Source organism: Macaca fascicularis, chromosome 3 (genome assembly GCF_037993035.2).
Source record: "Macaca fascicularis isolate 582-1 chromosome 3, T2T-MFA8v1.1".
Classification (NCBI taxonomy): Eukaryota; Metazoa; Chordata; class Mammalia; order Primates; family Cercopithecidae; genus Macaca; species Macaca fascicularis.
Window position 1 is genome coordinate 44,640,924 of NC_088377.1, and position 11,612 is coordinate 44,652,535.

The following is an 11,612-nucleotide window of genomic DNA, read 5'->3' on the forward strand; positions in this document are numbered from 1 at the left end:
GGCACCTGCACTGGTTGAGCTCTTGAGGCCTGGTGTTCCTATTCAGGCACTGTCACTGTCTTCTGACGAAGCAGCTGTGTCCCCCAGTCCCTGATGCTGACATCCCCAGACGCTTCTCTGCACTCAGTCCGCCCATGTCACCTGAAGCCCCATATGTGTACTTGATCCCTCAATGTCATCTGCAGTCCTATTTGTCCACCAGGTCCCTGTCACCTGCAGCCCCGCCTGTGCATCTGGCCCATGACTGTCACCTGCAGCTCCAGCCATGTACCTAGTCCCTGACCTGTCACCTGCAGCCACTCTGTGCTCTGTCCTTGACTGTCACCTGCAGCCCTGTCTGAACACTCTGCCCCTGACTCTGTCATCTCTAGATGCTGCAGCCTGTGGATGTCCCATTTGCTGGTCCCTAACATCTCCAATGGTGGGGCACTCAGCTCTTGCTCAAGACCACCTGAGATCTCAGAGGAGCATGCTGACTTGGGCACAGTAAGCATGTCTAGTCCTGCTCCCCCACGGGGCACTGCTCACCACACTGAGCCTCCTGGCCCCAGCCTCAGTAACAGCACACGCCGGAGCCACCCTTGTTACTTTCTGTCTCAATGATTTCAAAAATATCAGCCCTGGTGGGTGTTTTTTTGTGTTGTTTGTTTTTGGGTTTTGTTTTTTGTTTTGGGCAGAGTTTTGCTCTTGTTGCCCAGGCTGGAGTGCAGTGGTGCCATCTTGGCTCACTGTAACCTCTGCCTCCCAGGTTCAAGTGATTCTCCTGCCTTAGCCTCCTAAGTAGCTGGGATTACAGGCGTTTGCCACCATGCCCAGCTGATTTTTGTATTTTTAGTAGAGACGGGGGTTTCATATTGGTCAGGCTGGTCTCGAGCTCCTGACCTCAGGTGATCCAGCCACCTCGGCCTCTCAAAGTGCTGGGATTACAAGGGTGAGCCACCGCACCCGGCGGGTTTCTTAAAATGTTAAACCCACACCTGCCTACGACCCAGCCATTCCATGGTCTAGGCACTTACCCAAGAGGCATGAAAGTATGCCTCACAAACACTTGTGCACGAATGCTCATGGCAGCTTGATTTATAATTGCCGAATTTTAGAAACAACCCAAATATCAACAGGTAGAATGGATAAACACCATGATACAGCCTCATGAGGGAATGTTCAACAGCAATAAAAAGGAAAGAATTACTGACACATGCAACATGAATGGGTCTCAGAAACGTTACCCTGAAAAAAAAAAAAAGCCAATAAAAAATGCTACATATAATTATTTTTTTTGAGACAGAGTCTCACTGTCACCCAGGCTGGAGTGCAGTGGCATGATCTTGGCTCACTGCAAGCTCCGCCTCCCAGGTTCACGCCATTCTCCTGCCTCAGCCTCCCGAGTAGCTGGGACTACAGCGGGGCCCGCCACCGCGCCTGGCTAATTTTTTTGTAGTTTTAGTAGAGACGGGGTTTCACCGTGGTCTCGATCTCCTGACCTCGTGATCCGCCCACCTCGGCCTCCCAAAGTTCTGGGATTACAAGCGTGAGCCACCATGCCCGACCAAATACTGCATATAATTCTATCCTTGATGAAATTCTAGAAAAGGCAAAATCTCAGGCCAGGTGCAATAGCTCATACCCGTACTCCCAGCACTTTGGGAGTCTGAGGCGAGTGGATTGAGGTCAGGGGTTCAAGACCAGCCTGATCAACATGGTGAAACCCTGTCCCTACTAAAAATACAAAAAAAAATAGCCAGGCATGATGGTGCACACCTGTAATCCCAGCTACTTGGGAGGCTGAGGCAGGAGAATTGCTTGAACCTGGGAGGGGGAGGTTGCAGTGAACCGAGATCCAGACTGGGCAACAGAGCAAGACTCTGTCTCAAAAATAATAATAATTAATTAATAAGGTGTGGTGGTGAGCTCCTGTAGTCCCTGTTCAGGGGGCTGAGGTGGGAGGAACACTTAACCCAGGAGGTTGAGGCTGCAGTGAGCCATGATTACACCTCTGTGCTCCAGCCTGGGCAATAGAGTGAGATCCTGCCTCAAAAAAAAAAACTTGAATCTACCCTGACAGCAGATCCGAGGTTGCCTGGGGATGAGGGTGGGTGAGGATGGGGTGACAGGGGCACAGGGAAGCTTCTGGGGATGATATGGTTTGGCTGTGTCCCCACCCAAATCTCATCTCGAATTGTAATCTGAATCGTAATCCCTAGGTGTCAGGGGAGGGACCTGGTGGGAGGTGATTGAATCATGAAGGTGGCGTCCCCCGTGCTGTTCTCATGATAGGGAGTTCTCACGAGATCTGATGGGAGTTCTCACGAGATCTGATGGTTTTATAAGTGCCAATTCCTCCTGCCCAAGATCATGAAGAAGGTGTTTGCTCCACCTTCTGCTCTGACTGTAACTTTCCTGAGACCTCCCAGCCATGCAAACCGTGAGTCAATTGAGCTTCTTTCCTTTATAAATTACCCAGTATCAGGTATTTCTTTATAGCAACATGAAAACAGACTAATACGGGGGGCAATGGATTGGCCCATCTTCTTTGTGGCAACAGCTTCACAGGTGTACATATCTATGTCAAAACTCATGGAAACCACACAGTTAAATGGATGGAGTTCTCTATATCCATCAGACCTCAGTAAACTAACAATGCCAGCTCTGTGCTCGGAGTGACGCCTGGCAGGAACCCTGCAGCCTTTTCAGGTCCTTGTCTGTTCCTCCCAGTCCCCTCGGTCTTGATGAGAACCTGGGCCAGGTTCCCTCTGCACCATGGAGAATGGCGAGTGGGTGGAGGCACCCCCCACCATCGTCCCTGCCCGTCATCATGCCTGGGAGGATGTCACTGCCACTGCCCCTGCACCCCAAGAGCACTGAGAGTGGCGTAGCCTTTGCTCCCTCTGTGTGGCATGCCTCACCTTGCAGGTCTGCCCTGGCCTCCTGCCTGGCTGCTCTGGCACTGCACAGTCAGTGTCCAAGGAGGGATGCAATTTAAGGGACCTGCCTTGAGGTCTGGCATCTCCTGGTGTTGTCTATTTGCTTCATATGGTTGCTAATTGGCATTCCGTTTTTAGGCCTGATATAAGTTATTTGAGACCCAGTTGTATCCCATCATCTTTGGCCCAGGTAAAGCTTCCACTCCCAAGTGGTTGATTGTGATGCAGCTCATCTGTTCCTCATCCCAACAACCCCAAACCCAACACACCCACAGCTGCTGACCATGCTGAAACCTTCGGGCCAACACCCGCGTCATGAATGTTCTTTTCTCCTTCTCCCCTTTCCTTTTCCTGTTTCTCTCAACAGAGTCTTGCTCTGTCACCCTGGCTGGAGTGCAGTGGTACAGTCATGGCTCACTGCAGCCTTAAACTCCTGGGCTCAAGTGATTCTCTTGTGTCAGTCTCCCAAGTAGCTGAAACGACAGGCATGCGCCACCACCCTCAGCTAATCTTTAAAAAAAATTTTTGTTTTCTTTTTTTTTTTTTTTTTTTGAGGCGGGGGTCTCATAAGTTGCCCAGACTGGCTCAAACTCCTGGCCTCAAGTGATCTGCCCACCTTGGCCTCCCAGAATGCTGGGATTGCAGGCGTGAGCCACCACACCCAGCCCTGTTGTCCATTTTAACTGAAATGTCCTGACCAATAGTTTGCAGAAACGGCATTTGACTATTGTAGCCACAAACCCAGGATAGGATGTCTTCTGCATACAAGTGTGTGTGTGCACGAAAATGATTGCTTTCCTTTGCCATAAACCGTCTTACAAGCTCCTGATGGCAGGAATGGGCCGTGTTTCCTGCTGTGTCACACGACGCTCAGCAGAGAGCTTGGCAGACCTTCAGTTCTCAAAGGCTTTTTCTCCCACCGGGGACAAGCACTCAGGTGACTGTGTCCGCCACACACTGTGCAGAGAGGCTGTTCCCAGACGCTCCAGCCCCTATTTCCACGTTACTGTTGCTCCAATGGTGATTGCGTGGGACTGCGTAGAATGCTAGAGTCCTCTTGTTCAAAGGCCGAAAAGCGAAATTTACACTCATGGATAGATGGGTGAGTTGGCAGTGACAGAAAATTAATGGGGCTGGGTGTGGTGTCTCATGCCTGTAATCCCAACAGTTTGGGAGGACGAGTCGGGCAGACCACCTGAAACCAGGAGTTCAAGACCAGCCTGGCCGACATGGTGAAACACCATCTCTACTAAAAATACAAAAATTAGCCAGGCATAGTGGTGGATGCCTGTAATCCCAGCTACTTGGGAGGTTGAGGCAGGAGAATCGCTTGAATCCAGGAGGCAGAGGTTGCAGTGAGCCCGTTGCGCCACTGCACTCCAGCCTGGGTGACAGAGCAAGACCGTATCAAAAAAATAAATTGACCACTCACAGGAGCACATTGATCTCTCCTGGGAGGTAAAGAACCACTATTTCTTTACAATTCTTTTCAATAGAGTCAGGGTTTTGTCACGTTGCCCAGACTGGCCTGGAACTCCAGGTGATCCACCTGCCTTGGCTTCCCGAAGTGTTGGGATTACAGGCACGCCCAGCCTACAACCAACCAACCTTCCTTTCCTTCCTTTCCTTCCTTTCCTTCCTTTCCTTCCTTTCCTTCCTTTCCTTCCTTTCCTTCCTTTCCTTCCTTTCCTTCCCTTCCTTCCCTTCCTTCCCTTCCTTCCCTTCCTTCCCTTCCTTTCCTTCCTTCCTTTCATTCCCTTCCTTCCCTTCCTTCCCTTCCTTCCCTTCCTTCCCTTCCTTCCCTTCCTTTCCTTCCTTCCTTTCATTCCCTTCCTTCCCTTCCTTCCCTTCCTTCCCTTCCTTCCCTTCCTTCCCTTCCTTTCCTTCCTTCCTTTCATTCCCTTCCTTCCCTTCCTTCCCTTCCTTCCCTTCTTTCTTTATTTTCCTTTTTTTCCTTTTTTTTTTTTTTTTTTTGACAGGATCTTCCTCTGTCACCCAGGCTAGAGTGCAGTGGCATAATCTTAGCTCACTGCAACCTCCACCTCCCAGGTTCAAGTGATTCTCCTGACTTAGCCTCCCGAGTAGCTGGGATTACAGGTGTGTGCCACCATGCCTAGCTAATTTTTCTATTTTTACTAGAGACAGGGTCTCACTATGTTGGTCAGGCTGGTCTTGAGCTCCTGACTTCAAGTGATTTGCCTGCCTCGGCCTTCCAAAGTGCTAGGATTGCAGGTAAGAGCCACAGTGCCTGACCTAAAACCACTATTTCTTAAAGCTTTGTGGTTAAAGTGATGACACCTTCTCCTCCTGCTGTGTCCTGGACATCGCTGGGGGCATAGCTGGGCATTTCTACACTGCCACAGGCTCACTGTCTAGTAGGTCTTCACTTGAGCCAAGCCAGAGGAGCAGGCCCAGGGTGACATTGGCCTTCACCAGGCTCAGTAGCAGAGCAAGGGAGATGTGGGAGGATCTAGAAAAGGGGTTTGGCTGGGCGCAGTGGCTCATGCCTGTAATCCTAGCACTTTGGGAGGCCAAGGCAGGTGGATCATTTGAGGTCAAGAGTTCGAGACCAGCCTGGCCAACATGGTGAAACCCCGTCTCTACCAAAAATACAAAAACTAGCTGGGCGTGGTGGTAGGTGCCTGTAATCCCAGCTACTCGGAGGCTGAGATGGGAGAACTGCTTGAACTTGCGAGACAGAGGTTGCAGTGAGCCGAGATCGTGTCACTGCACTCCAGCCTGGGTGATAGAGTAAGACTCAGTCTCAAAATAGAAAAGAAAAGGGGTAAGTATGGTGGTCACACCTGTAATCCCAGCACTTGGGGAGGCTGAGGTGGGTTGATTGCTTAAGTCCAGGCATTTTGAGACCAGCCTGGGCAACATAGCAACACCTCATCTTTATAAAAAAATAATACTAAGCCGGGTGTGGTGGCAAGGGCCTGTAGTCCCAGCTACTCGGGAGACTGAGGTGGGAGGATTGCTGGAGCCCAGGAGTTGGAAGCTGCAGTGAGCTATGATTATGCCATTGTACTCCAGCCTGGGCAACAAAGCAAGACCCCATCTCTACATAAAAATTTAAGAATTAGCTAGGCATGGTGACCTGTGCCTGTAATCCCAGCTACTCAGGAGGCTGAGGCAGGAGGATTGCTTGAGCCCAGGCATTTGAGGCTAGAGTGAGCTATGATCATGCCACTGCACTCCAGCCTGGGTTACAGAGCGAGACTTGATCTCTTTTTAACAACAACAAAAAAAAAACCTAGAGAGGGCAAAACTGTGCACAGGCAGGGCTGGGACAATCAGCTGAGCTCAGGTGGGGCAGGTGTGGCTGGTGGGGCTGGTGGTGGAGGAGCAGCCCGCACTGGGCCTGGGTGAATGTGCGTAGTGCAGACATCAGGAGCAAGGGGGGACCCTGAATGGTGCAAGGAGAGGCTTCAGGAGATGTGACAGCTTCCCTGTCCCTTGGCTTCAAGAAACAATGTGGCTTAGGTGGCACTTTGTTTGCCTCCATGACCCCAGGCTGATAAAACCACCCAATCATATGGCAGCTACTTCTACCAGCAGGTGAATGCCATCAGGTATCAGCAGGACCTGGCACTGGGACCCTCCTCTGCATCCCCGGTGTTTGCCTAAACCCCCAGACGGGCAGGGCCAGCTGCTGTTCCCACGTTTGTGCTGGAGCTTGGCTCACACTGTTGCACTGCTTGGAATGCCAGCCTCTGTCCTCACCTCTGGTCCATTAGGAAGGAGAAAAGTGAGACATCATTGCAGAGCCTATAAGATAGTATCAACATTCTATGTCAATTTCTTTTTAATGTTTTAATTTGCTTTTAATTTTTTTTTTTTTTTTTTTTTTTTTTTTTTTTGAAACAGAGTCTAGCTCTGTCGCCCAAGCTGGAGTGCAGTGGCATGATCTTGGCTCACTGCAACCCCTACCTCCCGGGTTCAACCAATCCTCCCACCTCAGCCTCCCAAGTAGCTGGGACTACAGGCATGTGCCACCACGCCTGACTAATTTTTGTATTTTTAGTAGAGACGGGGTTTCACCACGTTGGCCAGGCTGGTCTCAAACTCCTGACCTCAAGTGATCCACCCGCCTGGGCCTCCCAAAGTGCTGGGATTACAGGTGTGAGTTACCGTGCCTGGCCATGCCAGTGAATTTAAATATTTGGATAAAACCAACAACTTTCTAGAAAATTACTGAAACTGACACAAGAAATTGAATCTGTAACTTAAAATCCCCCCACGATGGCCCAGCTTGGTGGCACATGCCTATAATCCCAGCAGTTTGGGAGGCCAAGGTGGGAAGAACTCATGAGGCCAGGAGTTCAAGATCACCCTGGGCAACATGGCAAGACCCCCTCTGTCTCTACAAAAAATTTCCAAATTAGCCAGGCATGGTGGTGCATGCCTGTAGTCCCAGTGAGGAGGGAGAATTGTTTGAACACAGGAGGCTGAGGCTGTAGTGAGCTGTGATTGCATTGCTGTGCTCTAGCCTGGGTGACAGTGAGACCCTGTCTCTTTTTTTTAAGACTTTAGAAAATGGCCTTCTGAGGACCTGGCTCTGAACGAATGGGGGAACCTCTTCACCCTTCAGACCCACAGAATGGCAGGTTCCCTCTCCCCGTGGGTATTTCTGCTGGGGCTCTCTCTGTGGCCACCTGAAAGGTATGGAGCTCCTCAACTCCCTTCCAGTCTTCAGAAAAGACATCCCTCGGCCGGGCGCGGTGGCTCAAGCCTGTAATCCCAGCACTTTGGGAGGCCGAGACGGGCAGATCACGAGGTTGGGAGATCGAGACCATCCTGGCTAACACAGTGAAACCCTGTCTCTACTAAAAAATACAAAAAACTAGCCGGGCGAGGTGGCGGGCGCCTGTAGTCCCAGCTACTTGGGAGGCTGAGGCAGGAGAATGGCGTAAACCCGGGAGGCGGAGCTTGCAGTGAGCTGAGATCCGGCCACTGCACTCCAGCCTGGGTGACAGAGTGAGACTCCACCTCAAAAGAAAAGACATCCCTCCCCACAGCCTGAGTCCACTGAAGCACACAGTTGATGACTTTTAGGCTGCTGATATTTCTTTGTTAAAGCGTTGTGTTTATTTTTATTTTTACTTTTTTATTTTTATTTTCTGAGATGGAGTCTCACTGTGTTGCCTAGGCTGGAGTGCAGTGGCACAATCGTAGCTCACTGCAGCCTCCACCTCCTGGGCTCAAGCAATCCTCCTGCCTCAACCTCCGACGTAGCTAGGACTACAGGCACATGCCACCATGCTGGCTAATTTATTTTTTGTACAGACAAGGTCTTACTCTATTGCTCAGGCTGGTCTCAAACTCCTGGGCTCAAGCGATCCTCCCACCTTGGCCTCCCAAAGTGCTAGGATTATAGGCATGAGCCACCATGCTGGGCCTCTTTGCTTAAAAAAAAGTCACTATTTGCTGTATCCCAGTTTCCCTTTACCATGTGTTTGGGGTGCGTCATGCCCAGTCATCTGAGAAGAAAGTGCCAGGGATTCAATTATTTCCAAAAACTGGGTTTCCAGGTTTTGCCACTGAGAAATAGGATTTGGGTCAGGCGCAGTGGCTCGTGCCTGTAATCCCAACACTTTGGGAGGCCGAGGCAGGCAGATCACTTGAGACCAGGAGTTCAAGACCAGCCTGGCCAACATGGCAAAACCCCATCTCTACTTAAAATATATTTAAGAAAAAGGAGGAGGAGGAGGAGAGAGGAAGGAAGGAAGGAAAGAAAGAAGACAAACAGAGGAAAGAAAGAAAGAAGAGAGAGAATTAGCCGGGCATGGTGGTGGGTGCCTGTAGTCCCATCTACTCGAGAGGCTGAGGCAGGAGAATGGCTTGAGGTGGAGGTTGCAGGGAGCTGAGATTGCGCAACTGCAATACAGCCGGCCTGGGTGAAAGAAACTGGGATTTAGAAATGCCTCAGGTGATGGGCTTCTGTCTCCCGCTGGGGAGGGGTGGGGGTTATTTTCACGCCTTCCAGGAAGCAGGGGGTGTCTCCAGTCCCTTAGTCCTCTTCTCACCTGGATTCACCATGCTGGTGAGTGCTGCAAAAGTGCCAAGTGAGCAAGCAGACCTTGTCCCCTCCCTAGCTGGTCTCTCTGGGATAGCCTTGTCCACAGTTCCTTCTGCTTTTTCTAACAGAATTTGTGTTTTTCTAACTTCACCTGTGACTGGCAGGTGCAAAGTGCTGGGAAACCCACGCGCCACCCCCTGCCCCCAACCCCAGTCCCTCTACTTCCTCCAATTCAGTATCATTCATAATAAAACAGATTTTGACTTCTATACATCTGACGCTGGTGTTCATGGCTTGGGGGATTACAAAGTTAGGAAAGGAAAAGGGGTTGGTATCAACCCCCAAACTAGCATGCTTAAGTGGATTGCAATGAGTCCAGCATGATGATATGCGCCTGCAGTCTCTCAATGCGTCCATTATGTGTGCTTGCCTTCATCCAGCGTGGTTATCTGCACTTGCAATGCGTCTGGCATGGCTGCCTGCACTTTCAATGGGTCCAGCATGGTTATGTGCACTTGCAGTGCCTCCGGCATGGTTATGAGTGCTTGCCATGGCTCCTGGCATGGTTATCTGTGCTTGCAATACATACGGCAAGGTTACGTGTGCTTGCCTGCATCCAGCATGGTTATCTGCACTTGCAATGTGTCTGGCACGGTTATGTGTGATTGCAGTGCGTCTGTTATGTGCTCTTGCACTTGCTGGGGATATGGACCGGCTGCATCGCCTTTGCTTCTCTCCATCCCACTGCCTCACGATAATCACCAGGCCAAAGCAGCAACTGTCCCCCAGAATCTGAGGGACGTGACATCGAAGCTTCCCCTGAAACCTACTGAGGAGCTTGTAAGAGACTGATTTGGCACAAACAATCCCCCACTGCATCTCACTCAACCCACAACCAGGACTTATTTTTTTTTTTTTTTTTTGAGACAGAGTCTCGCTCTGTCACCCAGACTAGTCTTGAACTCCTAGGCTGAAGAGATCCTCCTGCCTCAGCCTCCTGAGTAATAGGGACTACAGGCACACACTCCGCACCAAGCTATTTTTTTTAATTTTATTTTGTAGAGACAGGGTCTTGCTATATTGCTCAGGTTGGTCTAGAGCTCCCAGGCTCAAGTGATCCTCCTGCCATGGCTGGGATTACAGGCATGAGTCACTGCATGCAGTCCCCATCCCCCTTTTTTGGCTTAACCCCACCAAGATAAAGGGAACATGAATACAGTTGAAGGTAGAAGAGAAATGTCCACACAGTGTTAGGAGAAACACTGCTAATGGCAACGCCTGGCAGAGCAAAACTGAAGCCCAGGCTGGGTGCAGTCATTCATGCCTGTAATCCCAGCACTTTGGGAGATTGAGTCAAGTGGATCACGAGGTCAGGAGTTCAAGACCAGCCTGGCTAAGACAGTGAAACCTCGTCTCTACTAAAAATACAAAAATTAGCTGGGTGTGGTGGCGGGTGCCTGTAATCCCAGCTACTTAGGAGGCTGAGGCAGAGAATCGCTTAAACTCAGGAGGCAGAGGTTGCAGTGTGCCGAGATCACACCACTGCACTTCAGCCTGGGCAACAGAACAAGACTGTCTCAAAAAAACAAACAAACAAACAAACAAAACCCAGAAGCCCAAGTTCTGCAGAGGTAAACACTCCTTGGGAGGGGAGTCAAAGAGGAAAAGGCTCTGGGATTGGAGGAAACATGTATGCCAGAGGGTGGAGATGTGCAGTGGGCTGCAAACAGGGGACCTGTTCAAAGTCAGAGTGAAGGCTGGGCACAGTGGCTCATGCCTGTAACCCCAGCACTTTGGGAAGCCAAGGCAGGAGACTCTCTTGAGCCCAGGAGTTTGAGACCAGCCTGGGCAACATAGTGAGACCCCCATCTCTACAAAACATAAAAATAGAAAAATTAGCCAGGTGTGGTGGTGCACACCTGTAGTTCCAGCTATTCGGGAGGCTGGGGTGGGAGGATTGCTTGAGCCCAGGAGCTGGAGGCTGCAGTGAGCTATGATTGCACCACTGCACTCCAGCCTGGGAGACAGAGCCAGACCCCAGACCCTATGTCTTTTTTTTTTTTTTTTTTTTTTAGACAGAGTCTTGTTCTGTTGCCAGGCTGGAATGCAATGGCGTGGTCTCAGCTCCCTGCAACTTCCACCTCCCGGGTTGAAGCAATTCTGCCGCCTCAGCATCCTGAGTAGCTGGGATTACAGGTGCCGGCCACCACACCCGGCTAATTTTTGTATTTTTAGTGGAGATGGGGTTTCACCATGTTGGCCAAGATGGTCTCCATCTCCTGACCTCGTGATCTGCCTGCCTGGGGCTCCCAAAGTGCTGGGATTACAGGCATGAGCTAACCCTGTGTCTTAAAAAAAAAAAAAAAAAAAAAAGAGTGGTAAGACAGACATGAGACCCCTTTTACACTGTGGGCTGGGTGGTAGCTCGCCCCAGCCTATAAGAGGGAAAGAAAATGTCTGAACTTGGAGGTATGAAAGTGGAACCTCTCTAGAAAGCTTCATCCTGGCCAGCGACACCACAGCTGTGTCTCCTGGAGCTGGGAGCATCCCTACTCACACCTCAGGGAGAGAGTGGAGTGCAGGTAGGAAACCAACCAAGGGAAAAGCCCTCAAGGTGAGGGTCCTCCTGCCTCTGTCCCCGGGACAAGTGTGAGGCAGCCCTGCCACCT